Source organism: Sminthopsis crassicaudata, chromosome 2 (assembly GCF_048593235.1).
Source record: "Sminthopsis crassicaudata isolate SCR6 chromosome 2, ASM4859323v1, whole genome shotgun sequence".
Lineage (NCBI taxonomy): Eukaryota > Metazoa > Chordata > Mammalia > Dasyuromorphia > Dasyuridae > Sminthopsis > Sminthopsis crassicaudata.
In genome coordinates, this window is record NC_133618.1 from 72,347,251 (window position 1) to 72,359,488 (window position 12,238).

Below are 12,238 nucleotides of genomic sequence, written 5' to 3' on the forward strand. Positions count from 1 at the left end.
ACATGTAAATTAGAAAATCATTATCTCATCAATTCCACTGACTTGGCACCTTGTAAGAATCCTAACTAATTATAACCTGATTTTATTTTTAGAAAAAAAAAAATCTTTTTTTTTTTTTTTAATAATTGTGTTTATTCCTGGATTTATTTGACTAGGTATATTCCCTGATTTTTTTTTTTTATTATTCAGAGTTATGTTAAAATGGGCTATTTCTTATTATTTCTTTTTGTAGGGTTTTGTTTGTGATATGTAGGAATGGTGATTATTTATGTGGATTTACTTTACATTCCATTACTTTATCAATTTTTTCAAATTTTGTAGATGAGTCTTTGGGATTTTCCAAATATATCATCATGATACTGAAAAAGGAAATAGTTCTATTAATTCATTCCCTATTCTGATTTATTTCTAGTTCTATTGCTAAGATTTCTAGAACAGTATTAAATAATATTGGTGACAGTGGGCATCTTTGTTTCACAGCTGATATGAAGTCTTCTATTTTATCACCATTGCAAATAATTCTTTTTCCTTTCTTTATTTATTTTTATGCCTTAACAATTTAAACTATTAAAAGAGGAAGAATGATCTGAGGAGATATGATATTCTCAGTTGCCATGTACCAAAAAATCCTGAGATAATCAATTATTCTTTATGTTGAAGAGGGCTCATAGATCTAGAAACAAAATCCCTTGGATTAGGGTCACATAGTTATTTCTTTATTTTAACTATTATTCCTTATTTTTAACAGGTCAAATTATAAACTGTCATAAAAGGATAGGTTCATATAGTTGTGGATAAGGGGAAATTAAGCGGACTAGACTCTAAATCAACACTGCTGAAATTGCATAGGGTTTTAGAAAGATATTAAAATCATGTTCATGTAAGTTCACATTCACAGCTTCTACATATATCTTTTACTGTAAGTAATTATGTAAATATTACATTAAATCTGATAACTGTGACACAGTGACATCAGATTTTAAATCATATTCTTTTTTTTTTTTTTTTTTCCCAAGTTTCTTTATTTTTTTTTATTATATATATATATATATATATATATATATATATATATATATATATATATATATATTTTATAATATTATCCCTTGTATTCATTTTTCCAATTTACCCCCCCTCCCTCTATTCCCTCCCCCCGACGACAGGAAATACCATACATTTTACATGTGTTACAATATAGTCTAGGTACAATACATGTGTGCGAATATCACTTTCTTGTTGCACAATAAACATTAGAATCCGAAGGTACATGCAACCTGGGCAGACAGATATTAGTGCTAACAATTTTCATTCCCCTCCCAGTGTTTCTTCTCTGGGTGCAGCTACCTCTGTCCATCATTGATCAACTGGAAGTGAGTTGGATCTTCCCTATGTTGAAGATTTCCACTTCCATCAGAATACATCCTCATACAGCATTGTTGTTGAAGTGTACAGTGATCTTCTGGTTCTGCTCATTTCACTCAGCATCAGTTGATTTAAGTCTCTCCAGGCCTCTCTATATTCCTCCTGCTGGTCATTTCTTACCGAGCAATAATATTCCATAACCTTCATATACCACAATTTACCCAACCATTCTCCAACTGATGGACATCCATTCATCCTCCAGTTTCTAGCTACAACAAAAAGAGCTGCCACAAACATTTTGGCACATATATGTCTCTTTCCGCTCTTTAGTATTTCTTTGGGATATAATCCCAGTAGTAGCGCTGCTGGGTCAAAGGGTATGCACAGTTTGATAACTTTTTGGGCATAATTCCAGATTGCTCTCCAGAATGTCTGGATTCTTTTGCAACTCCACCAGCAATGTATTAGTGTCCCAGTTTCCCCACATCCCCTCCAACATTTGTCATTATTTGTTCCTGTCATCTTAGCCAATCTGACAGGTGTGTAGTGGTATCTCAGAGTGGTCTTAATTTGCATTTCTCTGATCAGTAGTGATTTGGAACACTCTTTCATGTGAGTGGATATAGTTTCAATTTCTTCCTCTGAGAATTGTCTGTTCATATCCTTTGACCATTTATCAATTGGAGAATGGTTCGGTTTCTTATAAATTTGGGTCAGTTCTCTATATATTTTGGAAATGAGACCTTTGTCAGAACCTTTGTTTTTAAAAATATTTTCCCAATTTGTTACTTCCCTTCTAATCTTGTTTGCATTAGTATTATTTGTACAGAAACTTTTTAGTTTGATGTAATCAAAATCTTCTATTTTGTGATCAATAATGATCTCTAGTTCTCCTCTGGTCATAAATTCCTTCCTCCTCCACAAGTCTGAGAGGTAGATTATCCTCTGTTCCTCTAATCTATTTATTATCTCCCTCTTTATGCCTAAATCATGGACCCATTTTGATCTTATCTTGGTATATGGTGTTAAGTGTGGATCCATATCTAATTTCTGCCATACTAATTTCCAGTTTTCCCAACAGTTTTTTCCGAATAATGAATTTTTATCCCTAATGTTGGAATCTTTGGGTTTGTCAAAGATTAGATTGCTATAGATGTACTCTTTTTTGTCCTTTGTATCTAATCTGTTCCACTGATCTACCGGTCTATTTCTTAGCCAATACCAAATGGTTTTGGTGACTGCTGCTATATAATATAGCTTTAGATCAGGTACACTTAGACCACCTTCCTCTGAGTTTTTTTTCATTAGTTCCCTTGCAATTCTTGACCTTTTATTCTTCCATATGAATTTTGTTGTTATTTTTTCTAGGTCATTAAAATAGTTTCTTGGGAGTCTGATTGGTATAGCACTAAATAAATAGATTAGTTTGGGGAGTATTGTCATCTTTATTATATTCGCTCGGCCTATCCAAGAGCACTGAATGTCTTTCCAATTATTTAAATCTGACTTTATTTTTGTGGCAAGTGTTTTGTAATTTTTCTCATATAATTCCTGACTTTTCTTTGGTAGATGGATTCCCAAATATTTTATACTCTCAACATTTGTTTGGAATGGAATTTCTCTTTGTATCTCTTGCTGTTGCATTTTGTTAGTGATATATAAAAATGCCGAGGATTTATGTGGATTTATTTTGTATCCTGCCACTTTGCTGAAATTTTGAATTATTTCTAGTAGCTTTTTAGCAGAGTCTTTGGGGTTCTCTAAGTATACCATCATGTCATCTGCAAAAAGTGATAGTTTGATTTCCTCATTTCCTACTCTAATTCCTTGAATCTCTTTCTCGGCTCTTATTGCCGAGGCTAGCGTTTCTAGTACTATATTGGATAGTAATGGTGATAGTGGCAACCTTGTTTCACTCCTGATCTTACTGGGAAAGGTTGCAGTTTATTTCTATTGCATATTATGCTTACTGATAGTGGTAAATATAGGCTCCTGATTATTCTAAGGAATAATCCATTTATTCCTATACTCTCAAGAGTTTTTAGTAGGAATGGATGTTGGATTTTGTCAAATGCTTTTTCTGCATCTATTGAGATGATCATATGGTTCTTATTAATTTGATTATTAATATGGTCAATTATATTAATAGTTTTCCTAATATTAAACCAGCCCTGCATTCCTGGAATAAATCCTACTTGATCATAGTGTATTATCTTGGAGATGATTTTCTGAAGTCTTTTTGCTAATATCTTATTTAAGATTTTAGCATCAATATTCATTAAGGAGATTGGTCTATAATTTTCTTTCTCAGTTTTCGATCTACCAGGTTTAGGTATCAGTACCATGTCTGTGTCATAAAAGGAGTTTGGTAGGACTCCTTCATCCCCTATTTTTTCAAATAATTTATATAACATTGGGGCTAATTGTTCTTTAAATGTTTGGTAGAATTCACATGTGAATCCATCTGGCCCTGGGGATTTTTTCCTGGGGAGTTGATTAATAGCTTGTTCTATTTCTTTTTCTGAAATGGGACTATTTAAGCAATTTATCTCCTCCTCTGTTAATCTAGGGAGCCTATATTTTTGGAGAAAGTCATCCATTTCACTTAAGTTATCAAATTTATTGGCATAAAGTTGGGCAAAGTAACTCCTTATTATTTCTCTAATTTCCTCTTCATTGGTGGAAAGATCCCCCTTTTCATTTGTAAGACTATCAATTTGATTTTCCTCTTTCTTTTTTTTGATCAAATTTACCAAAGGTTTATCTATTTTATTGGCTTTTTCATAAAACCAACTCTTGGTTTTATTTATTAATTCAATAGTTTTTTTACTTTCAATTTTATTGATTTCTCCTTTTAATTTTTGTATTTCGAGTTTAATTTTTGGTTGGGGGTTTATAATTTGGTCTTTTTCTAGCCTTTTAAGTTGTAAGCCCAATTCGTTAATCTTCTCTTTCTCAATTTTCTTCAAATAAGCCTCTAAAGATATAAAATTTCCCCTTATTACTGCTTTAGCTGCATCCCAAAGATTTTGATATGATGTCTCATCATTATCATTATCTTGGGTGAAATTGTTAATTGTTTCTATAATTTGCTCTTTCACCCAGTCATTCTTTAAGATGAGATTATTCAGTTTCCAATTACTTTTTGGTCTATTTACCCCTAACTTTTTACTGAATGTAGCTTTTATTGCATTGTGATCTGAGAAGAAGGCATTTATTATTTCTGCCTTCCTACATTTAATTTTGAGATCTTTATGTCCTAATATATGGTCAATTTTTGTATAGGATCCATGAACTGCTGAGAAGAAAGTATATTCCTTCCTATTGCCATTCAGTTTTCTCCAAAGGTCTATCATACCTAGTTTTTCTAATGTTCTATTTACTTTTTTAATTTCTTTCTTGTTTGTTTTGTGGTTTGATTTGTCTAAATCTGAGAGTGCAAGGTTGAGATCTCCCACTATTATAGTTTTACTGTCTATTTCTTCTTGCAGTTCTCTTAACTTTTCCTTTAGAAAGTTAGATGCTATACCACTTGGTGCATATATGTTTAGTATTGATATGGCTTCATTATTTATGCTACCTTTCAGCAGGATATAGTTTCCTTCCTTATCTTTTTTAATGAGATCTACTTCTGCTTTTGCTTGATCTGAGATAAGGATAGCTACCCCTGCTTTTTTGGCTTTACCTGAAGCATAATAAGCTCTGTTCCAACCTTTTACCTTTACTCTGTATGTATCTCCCTGCTTTAAGTGTGTTTCATGTAGACAACATATTGTAGGGTTCTGCTTTTTGATCCAATCTGCTATCCGTCTCCGTTTGATGGGATCGTTCATCCCATTTACATTTACTGTTAAAATTACTAATTCTGTATTTCCTGCCATCGTATTATCCCCAGATTATGCTTTTTTCCCTTGACCCCCCTGATCCCCCTCCCCGATATTTAATTTACAGACCCCCCTTGTGACGCGCAACCCTCCCTCTTTTTTTTTTTTTTTTAGGATCCCTCCCCCCTCCCTCCAAGTCCCTTCACTTATTCTCCTTTTCCTTTCCCCTTTTCCTCTCCCCCCTTTTAATGAGGTGAGAGAAAATTCTCTGAAAAACAAATATGTTAATTATTTACTCTTTGAGCCTCTTCTGATGAGAGTAAGATTCACACAATGATTCTCCCCCTCACTAAGTTCCCTCAGATATGGTGTATTTTCTATGTCTCTTCCTGGGATGTAGTTTCCCTCTTTTTATCACTCCTTCCCCTTTTTCTGAACCGACCTCCTTCCCTTTACCACACCCCCCTTTTTTTCTTTTATATCAGTAAAATCAAATTATCCTTGAGTATTTTTTATATACCCACAACAAAGTTACAGTTCTCAAGGGTTCTGTGTACCTTTTTCTGTTTCTCTTCAGTCTTGTGGATGTAGATCAAATTTTTTGTTTAAGTCTGGTTTTTTTCTTAGAAACATATAGAATTCCTCTGTTTCATTGAATGACCATCTTCTTCCATGGAAAAAGATGCTAAACTTAGCTGGGTAGTTCATTCTTGGTTGCAGTCCTTGATCTTTTGCCTTTCGGAATATCAGGTTCCAGGCCCTTCTATCTTTTAATGTGGAGGCAGCCAGATCTTGGGTGACCCTTATTGTGGCACCTTGGTATTTAAATTGTTTTTTTCTAGCTGCTTGCAGGATTTTCTCCTTTGTGTGGTAATTCTGCAGCTTAGCCACAATATTCCGTGGTGTTCTTTTTTTAGGGTCTATTTCAGAAGGAGTTCGATGAATTCTTTCCACATCTACTTTCCCTTCTGTTTCTATTATCTCTGGACAGTTCTCTTTGATAATTTCCTGTAAAATAGAATCTAGGCTCTTTTTTTGGTCATAGTTTTCTGGAAGTCCAATAATCCGCAGATTATCTCTCCTAGATCTATTTTCCAGGTCTATAGATTTTCCCAGTAAGTGTTTGACGTTGTTCTCCAGCTTCTCATTTTTTTTGTTTTGTTTGACTGATTCTTGGGTTCTCTGTGAATCATTCATTTCTATTTGTTCCATCCTGACTTTTAAGGAGTTATTTTCTTCTTTCACAGTTTTTAGTTCTTTTTGTAAATGCCCAATTTCGTTTTTAAATGAATTATTTTGCTCTATTGAGTTTTTTTCCATTTCCCTAATTTTTTTTTTGAGAATTATTTTCTTTTTCCAATTCAGAAATTCTATTTTCTTGAGACTTTTTTATCTTTTCCAATTCAGAAATCCTACTTTCCTGTGTTTTTTTAACCTTTTCTAATTCACTAATTTTGTTTCCCTGCATCTCCTGTGAATTCTTTATTTTTTCCAACTCCAATTTCAGGACATTGTTATTCTCTATCATAACTTCCCTTTCCTTGCCCCATTTTTCTTCGATCTCCCTCAATTTCTTAAGAGCTTCTTCTAGGAGAGAGTTATGTGATGGGGGGCAGGAATCGTTCCCCTTTAGGTTGTTATCTGCTGTCTCTCTGCTGTTAACTTCCTCGGGGTTGGACACCCGCTCTTTCTCTGTATAGAAGGAATCTATGGTTTTTCTAGCTTTTTTGCTCATACTTAAAAAAAATCTTTTGGGGTCTGTCTCTGGGGTAGGAAATTATTTACTTCTTTACCAGCTTCCTCCCAGACCGGATGGATGCAGCGGCTCCTGAGCCTGAGCTAAGAGAGAGCTCTGGGAGAGAGTTCCCCACCCTCTCCCTGGGAGTGCCTCAGAGGTGATTAGCACTGCTGTGCTTTGAGGGCGTAGAATAGTGAAGACTGCAGGAAGCCCAGGCTATGTGTCCGGGTGGGGAGTGGGTGTCTGCAGCAGGTGACGTAAGAAGCCCCTGCGCTCAAACTGGAAGTGTCTGCCAGAAACCGCGGTCCCTAGTTCAAAGGTTCTGCTTCTCTGGGACTTCCTGGAGCTGAGTTCCACTCCCTCCAGCTAAGTTAGGCAGTGTGTGTTGCCTTGGGCCGTATCCACCCACTTGTCAGTCTCTTAACTATTCTCAGGAGGTAGCTGAGGCCACACCCCCTGGTGCCTGAGTCACCCCCAGGGTCCGGGGAAAATCTAATCTGAGTTTTAAAATATTTTGGCTTTCTCTTCTGAACTGCTAAATAATTAGCAGAGAAGAGCTAACAGCCTGTGCCAGATTCCTTTACCTCAGTGGCTTCTCTGATCCCAGAGCCCCTCCCAGCGCAATGGGCGCAGTGTGCCCCTACCCCACCGTCTGTGCTGGTCTTTCTTATTCCTCCCCTGAGAACTGACCTTTCCTGTTGACACTCCAGATTCTCTTCAGCTGGTAAGTCGTGCTTCCAGTCCTTGTGGTATCTATCAATCCTGAGCTAATTTTGAGACTTAATTTATCTAATTGGTTGTGAGGGAGTGAGGACGTTCACTGAGTCGTGTGTTTCCTCTCCGCCATCTTGGCTCCGCCCCTTTAAATCATATTCTTAAAAAAAATGATCTTGAATGTTTCTTTGCAGCCATGAGCTAAATGTGAATGTCATTCAATGGCCTTTTCCCCAGTGAGTAGAAGGCCAACATCTTAATAAAATACAATTTGTATCACATGTCTATCATTCATTTTCTTCTAATTTTCCAAGAAATTAATTTCATCCACAATAGTGCTGAAAACACTATTATAACCTCACTAAATGTCTAGGGTGTTAAGCTATGGAAGCAGGAATTTAACAGCTGTAGACAATCCCCTACCTATTCAGTGGTTATTTTCAGTTAACTGATAAAAGCAGGAAGAGCCAAAATATTAATCTGCATTTACTATGTTACCTATTCACTAATGCAGCTTTAAAACTTATGTTGAAAGGGAAAAAAAAATCAATCACCTAAGACTTTTCTAGAGGTTACAATCGCTTCCAGGGACTAGTATTGCTGAATTATTTCTTTGAAATGGATTTTTTTATCAGTATATAAATTAAAATGTAGTTTATGCAAATAAATGATGACAAAACCCTATTGGTGACACAGAAATTATTGCACAAGCATATTAAATTGTTTTGTATAATTTTACTTTCTGGACATTTTTCATAAGACAGCTAAGTGGCCTGAATAGAGCACTGTGTTTGTATTCAGCAATCCTCATCTTCCTGAGCTCTAATATGACTGGAGTCACTTACAAGCTGTTTGATCTAGGGCAAATTAGCCCTCTTTATTTCATTTTTTTCATCTTTAAAAGGAGTTGGAAAAGGAAGTAGCAAATCACTCATTTTTTTTGCCCAGAACACACCAAATGGGGTCATAAAAATCTGTACTCCACTGAAAAATGCTTGAATAACATTTTTTCATGAAATACTTTATAGGACGTTCATTCTGAAATATACATTTTTAAAATAATGCAGTCATTACCGGTGTTATTCATACTATTTCATATCTGTTCATTATTCAGTTATATCTCAAATAGGCATGGAACCATAGAGTTGGAACTGGAAAAGACTTATAACTCATCTAGTTCAAAAACACGATTTTGCAGGTAGAAAAATGAGAAAGGTAAAAGATGTCCAAAATATTACAAGAAAGTATAAAATAGCAAATCTTTCTTGGAATCAAGATCATTTGGCTTCAAAGGTAGCATTCTTTTAATTGTATGGAATATTTCTCATATTATGATATATATATGTATATATATATGTATATACATATATATATATATTATGTAAACTATGATACATATTTGAAATTTTCACAGTCACATAATAATGATATTTTACTATATGTGGATATATATGCATGTATAGAGATGTTATACTTAATGAACTTTTTGTATTTATTTTTGAAATGTGAAAAGTCTAATTGTAAACTTTGTGTTGAAACATGATGGTTTATTTAGAATGTTGAGGTGAATAATTAGACACATTGGATATGTTCCATAAATTCATATTTTCGTAATTCTCTGAAATGTAGACATCATACCAATTAATTCTAATGCTGTATCAGCAGTTATAACTCTGCCTTCCAATGCCACATTTTGTGTGTCTCTTATGTCATTGATTTTGCCAATCATCGAAACTAGAAACTTTGTTTAACAAATTAAGCACATTAACCACAATTATATTTAAATAATTTTACTTAGACTTGGTAGTATTTTGGGGTTTTTAAATTGAATTTAATTGAATAAATTTCATAATAGTGAAATAAAAAGATAATTATACATGAAATACAAATCAACTATGCACAACTTGCTATTCCTTTCAAATATGCGATATGCAGAATATTTTTTATTTTTATTTTTTCCTTCCCCATGAGCTCAACAGATGAGCACCATTAGATGCAAATAAATGTATATTTATGTGTTTATGTGAATGTATGTGTATGTAAAATTACTCTATACATATTTCTATTTATCAGTTACTAGATGCAGATAGTATCTTTCTTTAATGTCTTTTAAAGTAAATTTGAGCATTCATGATGGACAAAATAACTTATTTGTTCAAAGCTGTTCTTAAAACAATATTGCTATTGTTGTTTAAAATATTATTTTGGGTGCACTCAGTTCATACTTCATTATTTCATGTAAGTCTTTCCATACTTTTTTTTTCTAAAATTACTGAGCTCATAATGCCTTATAGAACATTAGTTTTCTATCACAATCATATACCACATCTTGTTCAGCTATTCCCCAATTGATGATCATCCCTGTTCTTAAGTATTTTTATCATGTGATGTGGAGAAAAAGCCAGAATTGTTCTTTTTCATTTTCTGAGGGAAAAGTTTGTATAGAAGCAAACCTAGTACCATGAAGGAAAACAATTGTAAATATTCCTGAATGACTAATCTTTGGTCAGTTTGGGAAAATAAACGATTTCTGAATCTCTTATATGATAAAATTGACTATAATACCAGAAGAGCCACATTGAAGTGAAAAGAGAATTTCCTTCAACAGTCCATGTCATGATCCACCTTTGTCCAGTAAGTGCCCTACATATTTACAACAATTCTGCATAGGGGATGCTAGCCTTAAGAATTTACATACCGTTTGTATTCTATGGAGATAAAGTCTGCATAGGAAAAAAAAATTATCTGGCCTGTGACTTTTTCATGTATCTTGGAGGGAAATAGGGAAAACAAAAGTTTTTCAGCTTATCAGAGTAAAATATTCTGAGCATTGTAAATATATTATCTCATATGATCTTTGTAAAACCTATGTGAATAAGCTGGTGTTTTTGCTCTCATTTAAAAATCAGAAAATAGACTGAGTTTAAGTGATTTTTTCAAGGTCACACAGTACAAGTAAGAGTCTGAGGTAGAACTCAGGTCTTCTTGATTCAACATTCAGCACTTTAATCCATTGTACTACATACATTCAAATACATATAATCATACATTTTAATCAATTATACATATGAGGTTATGTACACGTTTGAATTTATATTGCATTGCATACATCCAAAAGCATATGTAATCATACATATACTATATATATACATATAAAATTATGATACAGGATTTTATTTATCATATTTTGGGGTACATATATGTATATATATATATATATATGTATATATATATATATATAATATGTACATACATATAATTTGTATCATTATATATATATCTTATGTGATGTGATTGTATGTGGTTTTGTATAATATATAAGTGACAGCAGGTGCTGCAATGGGTGGAGTGCTGGGCCTACAGTCAAGAAGACCTGAATTCAAATATGACCTCAGAAACTTATTTGCTCACTCACCATGGGCAAGTAACTTAACTCTATTTGCCACAGTTTCCTCATCTATAAAATGAGTTAATAAAGGAAATGGGAAATCACATCAGTGTATTTGGCAAGAAGACCTCAAATGGAGTCATAAGGAGTTAACAATTAAATAAAAAATTAATTTATAATATAAATGTTAGATAAATGTAGCTTTAGCTATAAATACACATAGAATATACCTAAACACACATGCACATAAACTTACACACACATTTAATATAGATGTATACTGTTTTTGTATATGCATGTACATGTACAAATCTGTGGATTCACACACATTCCTTTTAGTAGAGAGAATGCAGGAACTTTTCATTTCCCAGAACTGAGCAGAGTGTCTGACAGATAATATAAACTTACAAATGCTTCTTGATTAGTTGATGACTATTTGTACTTTTTAAATATACTTATATATTGTTACATACTATAGGCATTTGCTATCATATCTACTCTAGTATAAATCTCTTATTTTACACAGGCGAAAAATATAGAGAGAATCCCTGACCTCAAACCAGCATGTTGGAAAGAAGATAGCACAGGGTTCTGACTGACTATGAAGTACAAAATTACAAATTAACATTATATGATAGTATACTTGTTTTTATTTTAAAAACATTTCTCAATTACATATTAATCTGGTTCTATCTGCACTGTTGGGTTTTGCTAGGAGAGGCTCATTGTCCAAGTTTGAGACCTCTTCAGTCTGGAGAGTAATGGAAATGTCTTAGTCAAATTATATATTTCCTTGTCTTTGTGTATACTCTCTACACCGAAGGTTCTCATGTTTTATTTTTTTTTTAACTTGGAAAAAGAATAAATGAATATTTCACAATCTTAACAATATTTTAATCACCTGAAGTTTATCTCCTTATATGAATACAATATAGATGAAGTAGATAGGGTGATTTATTGATTTGCTTATATGAATTAGCAAAGTATTCATTTCATTATTTGAACAACTTATAAACTAAATATCTCTATTATTTCAGCTATTTGAGGTCAATGCAGAGGTTCCTTTGGGAAGACAAATGACACAGAGCTTCTAACACTTTGGATCCTATTTTTATGTGACTCTGAAGTCATGTCAAATTTCAAGCTATAGGGAAACTCAAAGGCAAATAGCTCAGAACAATGGCAATGGAGATGACCTCAGGTGTCTTTTCT